General features: G+C 39.1%; 1 pseudogene; it reads left to right on the top strand.

The window, feature by feature from the left end:
* LOC138160937 (prefoldin subunit 1 pseudogene) overlaps nucleotides 1-11,398 on the top strand; it is a 30,237-nt pseudogene extending 18,839 nt beyond the window's left edge.
* The last annotated feature ends 200 nt before the right edge of the window (nucleotides 11,399-11,598 follow it).

Consider the following 11,598-nt stretch of genomic DNA (forward strand, 5'->3'; position numbering starts at 1 on the left):
CTAATCAGCTTCAATTCATGACCCTATTCTAGTTGTAAATTTGAGGGTTTTGGAGACCCAAAATATTTGCCAATATCAAACATAATTAAAGAAATTATCTCAATAAATCAGCAGATTCTCTGACATAAGAAGGTACCCATGGATATGAAGGCAGTTTCTCAGATTATCATTCATTTCCCAGGCCTAGTTATAATGTCTCTAATGATCACTTAAAACATATTTGTTTTAGGTCTGACAGATTTAAGCGTCGCAGAGAGTTTTAAATTTTTTTTAATTTCTACTTTTTTGGATAGAGATTCTCTAATGAGAAGAGTTTGTAGTCCTTTTATTGAAAGTCATTTAACTATACCAGGTGGTAAAATTATCCAGGTTTTGTTTTAAATTATTTAGTTTATTTCTATGTGTCCTTTCCTTTCTATGTGACAATGATGCTCCTACCTAAAAGGGTATGTATTTTAATTTTTTCCCTCATCAGTAGTGATAGGAAGTGCTGAGATATCCATACTCTTTGGCCACTGAAGGCATGGTGGTCTTTTTTTTTTTCCCCTTTTGGAGGCCAATTGGGGTTAAGTAACTTGCCCAAGGTTACGTGGCTAGTTTTGTGTGTGTGTGTGTGTGTGTGTGTGTGTGTGTGTGGGTGTGTGTGTGTGTGTGGGTGGGTGGGTGTTAAGTGTCTGAGGCCAGAACCGAACTCGGGTCCTCCTGACTCCAGGGCCAGCGCTTTACTCACTGCGCCATCTAGCCACCCCAGCGTGGTGGTCTTGAATCTCGAAGACCTGCGTTTGAGTCCTGATTGCCACTTCTTAACTTGTGGCCATAAGCAAGGCATTTCTCTGCTCTAAATACATTTTTCTGTCTGAAATAAAATCTAGCATTTATATAGTGCTTTTAAAATTATATCTCATTTGATAATATGAGATGAGATAATATTGCACTTGATAAAAAAGTGAATGAAGGAGGCAGATCTTAGATAATCTCTGAGATCCCTTTCATCTTTAACATGTTCTGATTTTATGACTCATTTAGGATCCAGCTGGTGATAATTAAAAATACAGTGTGTAGTCATAGAAAAAAATCTGGTTAGTTCATGTATTTATTTGCAAGCATGGCACTAATGAGGTTAAATGAGTTTAGTCCTTTTCCCCCACTTTCCCCTTCCATGGTATGAATCCCCATGGTATGAATCATACTTTAATATTTTAATGAACCTCTTATATTAGTCATGTGGGTACTTCTTCCATCAGTGCAGATTTCAACCCATCTATAATTTCTTATCCGCCACGGACTCTGTCTTCATCACATAAATCTTCTGTAGAGGATCTATCTTATGGTTTTGTTTTTTTGTGTCTTTTTTTGCTCTGGATTTTATGGCATTATTTGGGAACCAATGCAACACTTAAGCTGTGCTTCTAGTCTTTATCGCCCCTTTCCATAGGACCCACCTACCACCTCCTTTTTCTGGCAATATGTCTTTTAAAACATAATTTTGTTTTTGTTATTTTATTATTATTTTACTTTCTAAACATAAACATTTCAACATACCAGAAAAAACATGAGGAGTGTATATGAAACTGAACTTCTGTTATGTCTAACTTTTTAATGTTGGCCATACATCTCATGGCTGACATCTTTTATGATATTTGTTGGAGCAAGTCAACATTACTAATGTTCTATAGCCTATTCATACCCACAATGCATCCATTGCCCTTTGGATGACTTACCAAATCCATACCCACTGACTGAGAGAACCCTCTGTTGGATATGTTGTCCCAAGGAAATCAAAGGCAGAAAATATCTTGGTTGTCTTTGCTCTATGTAAAACTAAATATTCATAGTAGCATTTGTGTATTGGTTAACAACTTAACAAAGTAGGTATCTATACATTGTGGAAAAGCAAAAAATAAACAAAACTGAGGTATGGAAGGCATATATCATGGCCCAGGACTAACTCAATGTAATCAGGCATGGTCTATATCTCTTTTGCCCTTTGGGCCAAAGTCCTTGAAAAGTTTATCTGCAATAGATGACTCCACTCTCTCTTAACACCTCATAAACCAGCTTCTGACTTCATCTTTCTACCATCATTGCCCTTTCCAAAGCAATGATTTCTTAGCTGTCAAAGCCAATGACTTTTTCTCAATACTCATTCCCCTATTTATCTCTGCAGCCTCTAGCAATGCTGACCACCCTGTCCTGCTCCATATACAGTCTTCTCTCTGGGTTTTTGGGACACTGTGTCCCTTTGGTTCTTCTCAGTCTCCTTGGCTAGATCTTCATCCAAATCACTCCATGTAATGTAGGTGTCCCATAGAATCTGTCCTCTTTTCTTCTTCTATAACTACTTTACTTGATGACTTTATTAGTTCCCGTGGATTTAATTACTTTGTTGATAATGATGAAATTTACTTATTTAGTCCTAAATTCTCTGCCAACCATCAATCTCCTTTCCAGTTGCCTTTCAGATATTTAGAACTAGATTCCAGCAGACATATTAAACTCAACATGTCCAAAACAGAACCCCTTATCTTCCCCTCCCCAAAACCCTCACACCCTTCTATCTTCCCCATCACTATGGAGGGTAACACCATCCTCCCAATCTTGAGGTTTGGAACTTGGGTGCCGTCCATGACTGTCTCACAATACCCTGCTTCTCTCCATCCAATGTGTGGCCAATATCTGTCTATTTTACCTTTAATCCAGTGACACTGGCCTCCTTTCTCTTCCCCAAACAAGACTCTCCATCTCATGGTTCTAGGCATTTTATCTGGCTGTCCCCCATGCTTGCAATGTCCTTGCTTCTTATCTCTACCCACTGACTTGTCTTGCTTCTTTTAAGACCCAATTAAAATCCCTTCTTCTACAGGAAGCCTTCTCAATCCCCTTTAATTCTAGCATCTTCTCTCTCTTAATTATTTCCTATTTGTTCTCTACATAGCTTGTTTGTATATATTTGCGGGTTTGTTCCAGTCATCAGATTGTGAGCTCTTTGAGGGGAAGGACTGACTGCCTTTTGGTTCTTTTCATATCTCCAATACTAAGCACAATGCCTGACACATGATAGGAACTTTAATGTTTATTGACTGGCATTAGGATGAACTTAAGAAGATGAAACTTAATATGGACAAATAACAAGGTTTATATGTGGGTACAAAAAAAACTTCACAATTATGAGATAAATACAAGACTGGGGATTTTAGATAGCTGTTTGTTTGAAATAAATCTTGATATTTTAATGAATCGTGATGCAACAGTATTTAGAGTTACAGCTAAGACTATCTTGGATTGCCTTAAAGGATGAGGAGGTAGTAGTCTTTCTGTTCTCTGCCCCCACAAAACCTCAGTCGGAATATTGTGTTCCGTCCTGGGCACCGCAGTTTAAGAAGGACATTAATAAGCTATAGGGTGTCTAGAGAAAGGCATTCAGGAGGTTGAAGGACCTTGAGCCCAGGTCTTGTGAGGATGAGCTGAAGGAAAGAAATGTGGATTTAAGTGCTTAATTTATGCCAGGTACTATGCCAAGCTCTTTTAAAGTTTTATCTCATTTAATCCTCCCGACAACCCTGAGAGGTAGCTGCTGTTATTATCCCCACTTTATAATTGAGGAAACTGAGATAGACAACAATTCATTGACTTGGCCAGGATCACACAGCTAGTAAGTGTCTTAGGCTGGATCTGAATTTAGATCTTCCTGATTCCAGGCCCAGCATTCTATCCACTGTATCAACTATCTGCCTTAGTTGAAGGAACTGATAATGGCTAGCCTGGAAAAGAGAAGACAGGCAGCTAATGATACTATAGTCATTTATAAGTATTTGAAGGGCTGTCCAATGGAGAAGGGATTAGAATTGTTTTACTTGACTCTTCTGGAGGGCAGAATCAAGTGGAAAGCGATGAATTTAGGCTTGATGTCAGGGAAAAAACTGCCTAATAATTAGTATTGTCCAAAAGTGAGTGGACTGACTCAAAAGGTGCCAAATTCCTTTTCCTTGGAGGTCTTTAAGCAAAGGCTGACCGACCGCTTGCTGAATATGCTGTAGTGGGATATCCTTTCATGGATAGGTTGGGCAGGATGGCCACTGAAGTCCTTCCCAACTCGAATTTTGTGATTCTGGGATTGTGTAATTTTGTGGTATTTCATAATTCGCAGACACATAGGGCTATCAGAAAAGTATTGATGTTAAAAAGATGGGATTTTGTTTTGGGGAGAAGTTTGGGGTCATTACAATTTCCCAAGCAAAGTCTAATCTGTCTTCTTCCTTTTCTGTCCTAGGTCTTTTTTCTATTTTCCTTCTGCATTATCTGTCCAAAATATATGTACTGGTAGGTAAGCTCCATGGGCTATCCATTCATTTCTTTACCATAGTCTGAACAATGGATATTCTTTTCTCATTGTTATTATTGTGGTTGTTGTCAGTAATATTAAATATGCTTTGCCATTTGGCTTTTCCTGTGTAGACATTAGACCAATTTCTTTTGATTTATCATGAATCTCATTAGGACACTGTCTGGAAATGCACATTTCATTCCTTCCCTCTGGTCTATCGCTTCTCTGACACACAGTGATAAACGTGCATCATCATCAGTCTTCTGGAGTCATGCTTGGCTATTGCTTTGATCATAATATTTAAGTCTTTCAAAGTTGTTTTAGTGTATGTTATTATATATTCTGATTCTTTCATCCTGTGTCATCTTCAAGATTCCACTGAATCGATTCTTTCCCTTATTTATTTTGACTCAAAAATATTCTATTACTTTAATATTCCATAATTGGTTCAGCCATTTCTTAAATGATGAGCACCAATTTTATTTCCAGTTGTTTACTATAACAAAAATTGATCATGTACATTTTTTTGCATATATATAAATCCTTTTCCTCTGTCTTCAGCCTCTTTGGAATAAATGCCTAGTAGTAAGTGGTATCACTAATGTCAGAGGGCAAGCACTACAGTGACTTTGGGGGTATAGTTCTAAATTGCTTGCCAGAAAAACTGAATCAATTGCAAATGGTTGACACTGATCCACCAAGAGTGCATCATTCCATCTGTCCTCTCACAGCCCCTCTGACAATTTTCATTTTCTTTTTTTAATCATTTTTACCCATCTAGTCTATTTCTTTATTTTTATGAGTGGTTTGGTAAATTTTTCCTGGCATTGTTGACAACTTGCATTTCTTTTTTGGCGATAACTTCCTGCTTATACTCTTTGACTATTTATCTACTGGAGAATGGCACTTGGTCTTACATTTTCCTATAGGTACTTATAAGGTCCTTCATATCAATTCTTTATATATCTAGTATATCAGACCTTTACTGAAAAGATTTTTCCCAATTAATTTTTCCCCTTTTCACTGCATTAATTTTCTTTGTACAATGACTTTTCAGTTTTATAATCTCTCTTCCTTGTTTGATCAAGAACTATTCCCCATCTATAGGTATAAAAGGCAGTTCCTTCTCTGCTCTTCTAATTTGTTTATGACGTGACCTTTTATGTTTGTGTCACGTATTTATTTAGAGCTAGTTGTGTTATGCCTTAGTCTAAATCTATTTTCTACTAGACTGCTTTCTGCTTTTCCCAGCAGTTTTTATCATTCCCTGATAACTGGTGTCCTTGGGTCTATCAAACATTATGCTAATATATTTGATAAACTCATTTTCTCAGTCTCTTCTTTGCTCATTAGAATGATGCCTAGAATTCCTTTTAGAACTCTAATTTTTTTTTGCTTCCAAACCTTGCATGAAGTCAAAAGAGAGACTTTGCCAAGTGGTAAGTCTGCATGCAAGCAGTGAATCTGTTTATCTTCATATTTATCTTTTTCAAAAGAGGACATTTTGTTTCCTTCTTTAAAAAAAAGAGTCCTCCCACTCCCATCAGGTATTTTCTTGAATTTCATGCAATGCTTGCATTTATGGAACAGAGCCATAAAGGGACATTAAAAGAGGATACAATTAAGCTTTAAAAAAAAAAGATACAAAATGGTTTTCCTTTCCTCCCACAGCACATAGTAGATTTATCTTTATAACCTTCAAAAAAATATCCCTGTGGAATAAACTAACAAATTCTTCTGAATTCAGCTTAAGAATGTATAGATTGATGTTTGAAGAATATTGGACAAATTACATCATTACAATGGTTGCAAAACATTCTAAGATGACGATTTCTAATAATAGCAGCTCATATTACTATGGGACATCTATGTTTACAAGGTGCTTTCACAGAATCTAAGAGTTGGAAGGGATCTCAGACCATCTATAAATAATTCCTTAGGTTTCCCCTTTACAAAGTACCACAAGGTATCACCCATGTTTTGCATGAAGTTCTCAAATAAGGGGGAACCTAGTATCTCTTTGATTCGGTCCATTTTATTTCTGAAGAGGCCAGATTGTTAGGATAGTCTTTCTTCCGCCACGTCTAAATTTTATTTTATTTTATTTTTTGCACTTTCTTCCTCTTGCTTCTAGTTTTCTTTCCAGAGTCAAGCAAAATGAGCCAATTGTTTTTCCGGTGTGACAACACTTTAAGACCTTGAATACTGCTATTGAATCACTCCAAGCTTTACCTTCTCCAGTCTACATATCCTCAATTCACGATCCTAACTTGCTTTTTTCTGGATATTTTCATCACCATGACTTACTGCATGGTGTCATCTGCTGTGAGCCCTCTATCCCTGGGTACATCAGAAAAGAGAGGGAGAGTAGTCCAGTTAGTTAGTTTTAAAGATCCAGCCACTTCCAGTCATGTAGCCAGTTGGGTAACTCTCAGTCACATGGTAAGCCAACACAGAAAGTCCACACATCTATCTTACCTTATCTTATCTCCCAGAAACAGAGAGCCTTCCACCTGGGTGATGCCATTTTAGGTGGTCTGGTCATGCATCAAACCCTATGGCTGGAAGGTTAAATAGTGATAGTATAATTATCCCCCTTTTACAGATTAAGAAACTGAGGTATATAAGCATTTAAATGACTTGTCCAGATTCACTCAGCAAGAATTTGTTAAAGTAGGATCATTGATTTAAGGGGATCTAAGGTTAGGGGGACTTAGATTCCCCTAAATCAGTTATTTTATTTTAATAATGAATATGCTTGCTTTAATTATAGCTTCTTTTCAGTAGTGGACCTTATTGTCATTATTTATATCTTGGCTTGGGAAAGACACATGAAGACATCCTGTACTTCTAATAATGAGTATAAAAGACCATTGCTTTCTGGAATATCCTGTTTCCTTTCAGCACAAAAACTAAAGAAACTGAGTGCAGATGTTGTACGTTACCATTCTGAAGAAATTTTCTAGTGTAATGGTGGCTAATAACAGACGAGAAACTATGTAAGAAAAGCCAGTGAGTTGAATAAGAGCTAAAGACAGACTTTTGCCTTCTTTTACATGGTTAAAAAAAAAGTGACTTTATTCTGGGTCTTTTTGGCCACACCCTTATGAAAAACTGCTTTAATAGTGTGGGGTAAGAGATTGACTACATGGGTTTAGCAACGGAAGTCTGACATAATAGACTTAAAATAAGATGAAAGTTAAACCCAATGAGCTATTCAGCTCAATCCTCTTCCTGTGAGAGGTGGGGGGGGTGGGCAAACAGACTCTGTGCATGCCCTTCCACTAGGGGAGACAATCGTCCCAGCTCCAGAGAACTGCATAGGAGGAAAGCCTTCTGAGAGCTGGGAGTGTGAGTGGGAAAGTCGATTTGCCTCTGCTGCTTCTGCAATCCAGGAGCAGTGCATTATGACAGTTCTGTCTAAGGGGGGGGGGGGGACTGAATCATTCCATTCAAAGTGAATCCTTCCCACCATCATGGACATGAACTCAGAGGTTATTGCAAATATTCTTCTCCAGGTGCTGAGGACGACCAGCACCAGCCTTAACGATGTCTTTGTTTTCTGAAACACAGTTTGGTCCATGGATGTCTGAAATGAAGGAAGCTCCGAGCCATGGCCAGTGAGCCCGCTCCAAGCTCCATCATAAAATGGGGAGCTTGCCCTTTTGATGATTTTGCGCTTTTCCATTCTTCCTCTCCCTGCCTTTGCCTCCCTCAGAAGATCAAAGCTCTCGTTCTGTTTCCTTGCTGGCCAGAGTTCTCCCACTGTCTTGTTGTTGTTGATATTATAATTGTTATTTTTTGTCATTCACTTGTATCCAACTCTTCATGATCCCAAGGACCATCCATCCACGGGTTTTTCTTGGCAAGGATGATAGAGTACTTTGCCATTTCCTTCTCCAGTTTTATGCAGGCAGGGGTTAAGTGACTTACCCAGAGTCACACAGCTTGTGAGTGGAGTGTCTGGGGTCAGATTCGACTCTTGTCTTTCTGTTTTTTCTGACCCTCGGCCCAGTGCTCTTATGAACTGTGCTACCCCTTCCATGTCTTTCACTGTGAGATCCCATCAAAAGCCGCCCTCTTCTGATAGGGAACTGAATTTTAAAACTATGCTCATCTCCCTCATCTGCCTCCTAACTGAAACTCATAGATCGCCAACATCCTGATCTCGCCTGTCACTGGACGTTGCTCACCCACTAAACGGATTCATCTGACAAGCTTTGAGAATAGACACTATTCCCAGTACTTCACTTCAAAGAGCTCTTTGACTTCTCCAGTATAAGTAATCCCTTCATGTCTATAGATTGTGACCCCTCTATGGCTTAGGTCTTAGAGAATTTCTATTGGACAAAAACTTCGTTACCTATGGCCAACTTAGTGATGCCCTGTTCAGTTTATCTAGTCGGGTTCTCAGATAATAGACAGTCTTCCCTTGCACTTGTGCTCAAAACTTTCATTACTCAGTAGTAAGAGCTTATGCTTTGCTGTCATAACTTTTGTTAACACAGGACTGCCTCCTTGACTCTATAAGGCCCAAGAAAATACTGGGGAAGCAATGAATAACAAGTGTGCACATTTTACATGTTTAAAAGAGGAACTGGAAGCTAGTGGATGGTTATCTCACCTATACTAAGATAATCACATAACCACAAGTTTGTTATTACAAGGAACCTCAGAATTATCAGATGAAGGAACACGCTGATATGAACATAGGACAATGTTTAGGTTTAATCTGCATTATTATTCTCTAAGTAGGCTTTGTGTGTATTCACTATTGTTGTTGCCCATGTCAGTTATGTCTTCCCCATGAGTCTGCCTAGATGTGGCTCACAAGAAGAGATATGTCTAATATGTGCTCCCCTCTTCCTTTCCTCTTTTAGTCCCTCCCCCAATTCTACAAGGAAGACTTTGATTCCTGTCAGGAAGGGAAGCAGGAGGTGGGGACCAGAGCCTGGCCATTCTGCTCTCCTCAGAGAGAGGGGGGAACTGGGCTAGAATTATATCTATGTGCCCTTTCAAATATTGCTAGTCTAGGGAAAATGGTTTTTGGGTTCAAGCTCTACTCCTGATCATTATTCATTAACTGGAAAGGAGAGCCCTAAACTATATAGCCAAGGTATGCCTCCCTTCCCACCAGTGTCTCTTCCACAATGAACGCACAGAGACACATAGCCCTACTTCTCCTCCAGCATAAAGCCATGGCCATGATCCTCTCTTCTTCAAGAGGACCACTGCTTTTGGAAATCTCCTTCCTTCCCTAGAAATTGGGGTCCAGAATTTTCAAAATTTGGAACTTTCGAATTTGAAACTAATTAGAAGGAGTCCTCCAAGGCTGGTGCCACCCAGGGACTCTCCTTTCTTTTGCTGGCACAGTTGCTCAACTCTCCTCTGAGGCCCCATTTGGTCCTTATTGTTCGATTTCATTTTCATTTTTGTGAAGATACAGTCATTGTGTATATCGTCACTCTGCATCCGTTATTGCAAGTCTTTCCATACTTCTTTGAACTCTTTTTATTCTTTTCCATTATGTCATAATAACATTCCATGACATGTATGTGCCACCGCTTGCTTAGTCTGTGGGCATCTGCTCTGTTTCCAGTTTTTTGCTGCCACAAAAAGTGTTGCTACAAACATTTTGAGCACTTTGTTTTCTATGGGCTTAAATAACAAGCAGTCACAGCACTAAAAAAGTAAGAGAAAACAAATATTTTCTTACATTGGAAACTACGCTGTTCTGAGAGTGTCAGTAGAGGCAGCAAAATTTCTCCACTGTGTGAGGCTTTGTCACTTGAGAGTAGTGGAAATAGAGGCAAAGAAGTAATTGGTAGTTTTATATAGAGGAGTTCTCATGGTGCCTTTCAAATCCTACCATGTTGGCTGCCGCTGTTATACCTACAGGAAAAAATTGTCCCAATACGAGAGATTCAGAGCATAGATTTAGAGTTAAAAATAACCTTTGAATAGTACAACCCCCCTCCTTTTATAAATGAGCAACGTCAGGCGCAGAAAGGTTCAGGTCTCACCCAAGACCAAACGGGTGGTGTCTTGTGCTTTACCATGATCCTGCCTCCACTCCCTGCCTGACCCACTTTCCAGGACTTTGCTTGCAAACACAAACTCATGTCAGTGACTACAAGTTCCCTTGACTTTTTCTCCCTCAACTTTGTGATCTCTGAAACAGCACTCAGTGCAGCTTATACAGAGGGAAACAAAAGAAAACATCTGCCTGTCATTACATAGTAACACAATGACTGCTTATTAACACTTTTTAAAACATTTCCTGGAGCTGAGTGAGCAGGCTGAAAGACTCAAACATGGGAAGAAAGATTCCTTATGACCAAATTTGTGGATTCATTCTATAGAGAAAACTGTAGAATCAAAATGGTGCATTCTTTGCCATCAGTAACCTAGAACAGGAAGGTTCAGTATTTTGGAAAAGAGACAACAACCCAATCTTCTGTATGAAAGCTGTGTACATCCATAAGAACAAATGGGAAAATAATGGGTAGTTGCAAACTCCTTTCCAGGAGTGACTTTTGCCCGAAAGTACATGTTTAACTAGGATAGTTAAGACTCACCAGTTTAGGGGATGTTAAAGTAGTTATTTCAGGTTCTGTGTGTCCTCATTTCCAGATCAATTCAACATGCTTTACTAAGCACCTACTATGTTCCATGCAAGACTCTTGGGATAGTCACAGAGTTCAGACCAAGATGGTTGCCCCTGCTTGGAGTTGAAGAAGGCTTTCACAGAGCTACAAACCAAAGTTGTTGATACTCAGCAGAAGATAAAGCTTGTAAAGATACAGATCAAACAGCTAAATAGAATGAAAAAACATGCACATTTTATAGATACAGAAATTATGACTTTGGTAGATGAGACACATGTACGAAGGTGTAGGGAGAGTGTTTATTCTTTAGTCCAAGAAAGTAATTCACAACTAGCTGTTAGAGAAACAGAAGACGGTAGAGGGAAAAATTAAGGAACTGGACCAGAGAAAATCATACCTTGAGAGCAGTGTGAAGGATACAGAGGACAGCATTGGGGAAATGCTGATGGCCAGAAGGGCACAGTGAAAAAGTTCAATAAGAAAACTTTTATTCAACATGCAGCAGACTCTGGTGCGCTTTGACCTGGAGGACATTTTGGAAACTCCTGCTTTTATTTGGCCCATTGCTGGGGTGCTGCCTTCACCGGAGTGACCCTTGAACCTCTGCTAGAGCCAACTACATCTCCTTGGCCTGGGGCTTGATCATGGCCTGCTGAGGGTGACAGG

Source organism: Petaurus breviceps, unplaced genomic scaffold, assembly GCF_028583685.1.
Source record: "Petaurus breviceps papuanus isolate PSGF00001 unplaced genomic scaffold, PetGlider_PUasm1.0 183, whole genome shotgun sequence".
Classification (NCBI taxonomy): Eukaryota; Metazoa; Chordata; class Mammalia; order Diprotodontia; family Petauridae; genus Petaurus; species Petaurus breviceps.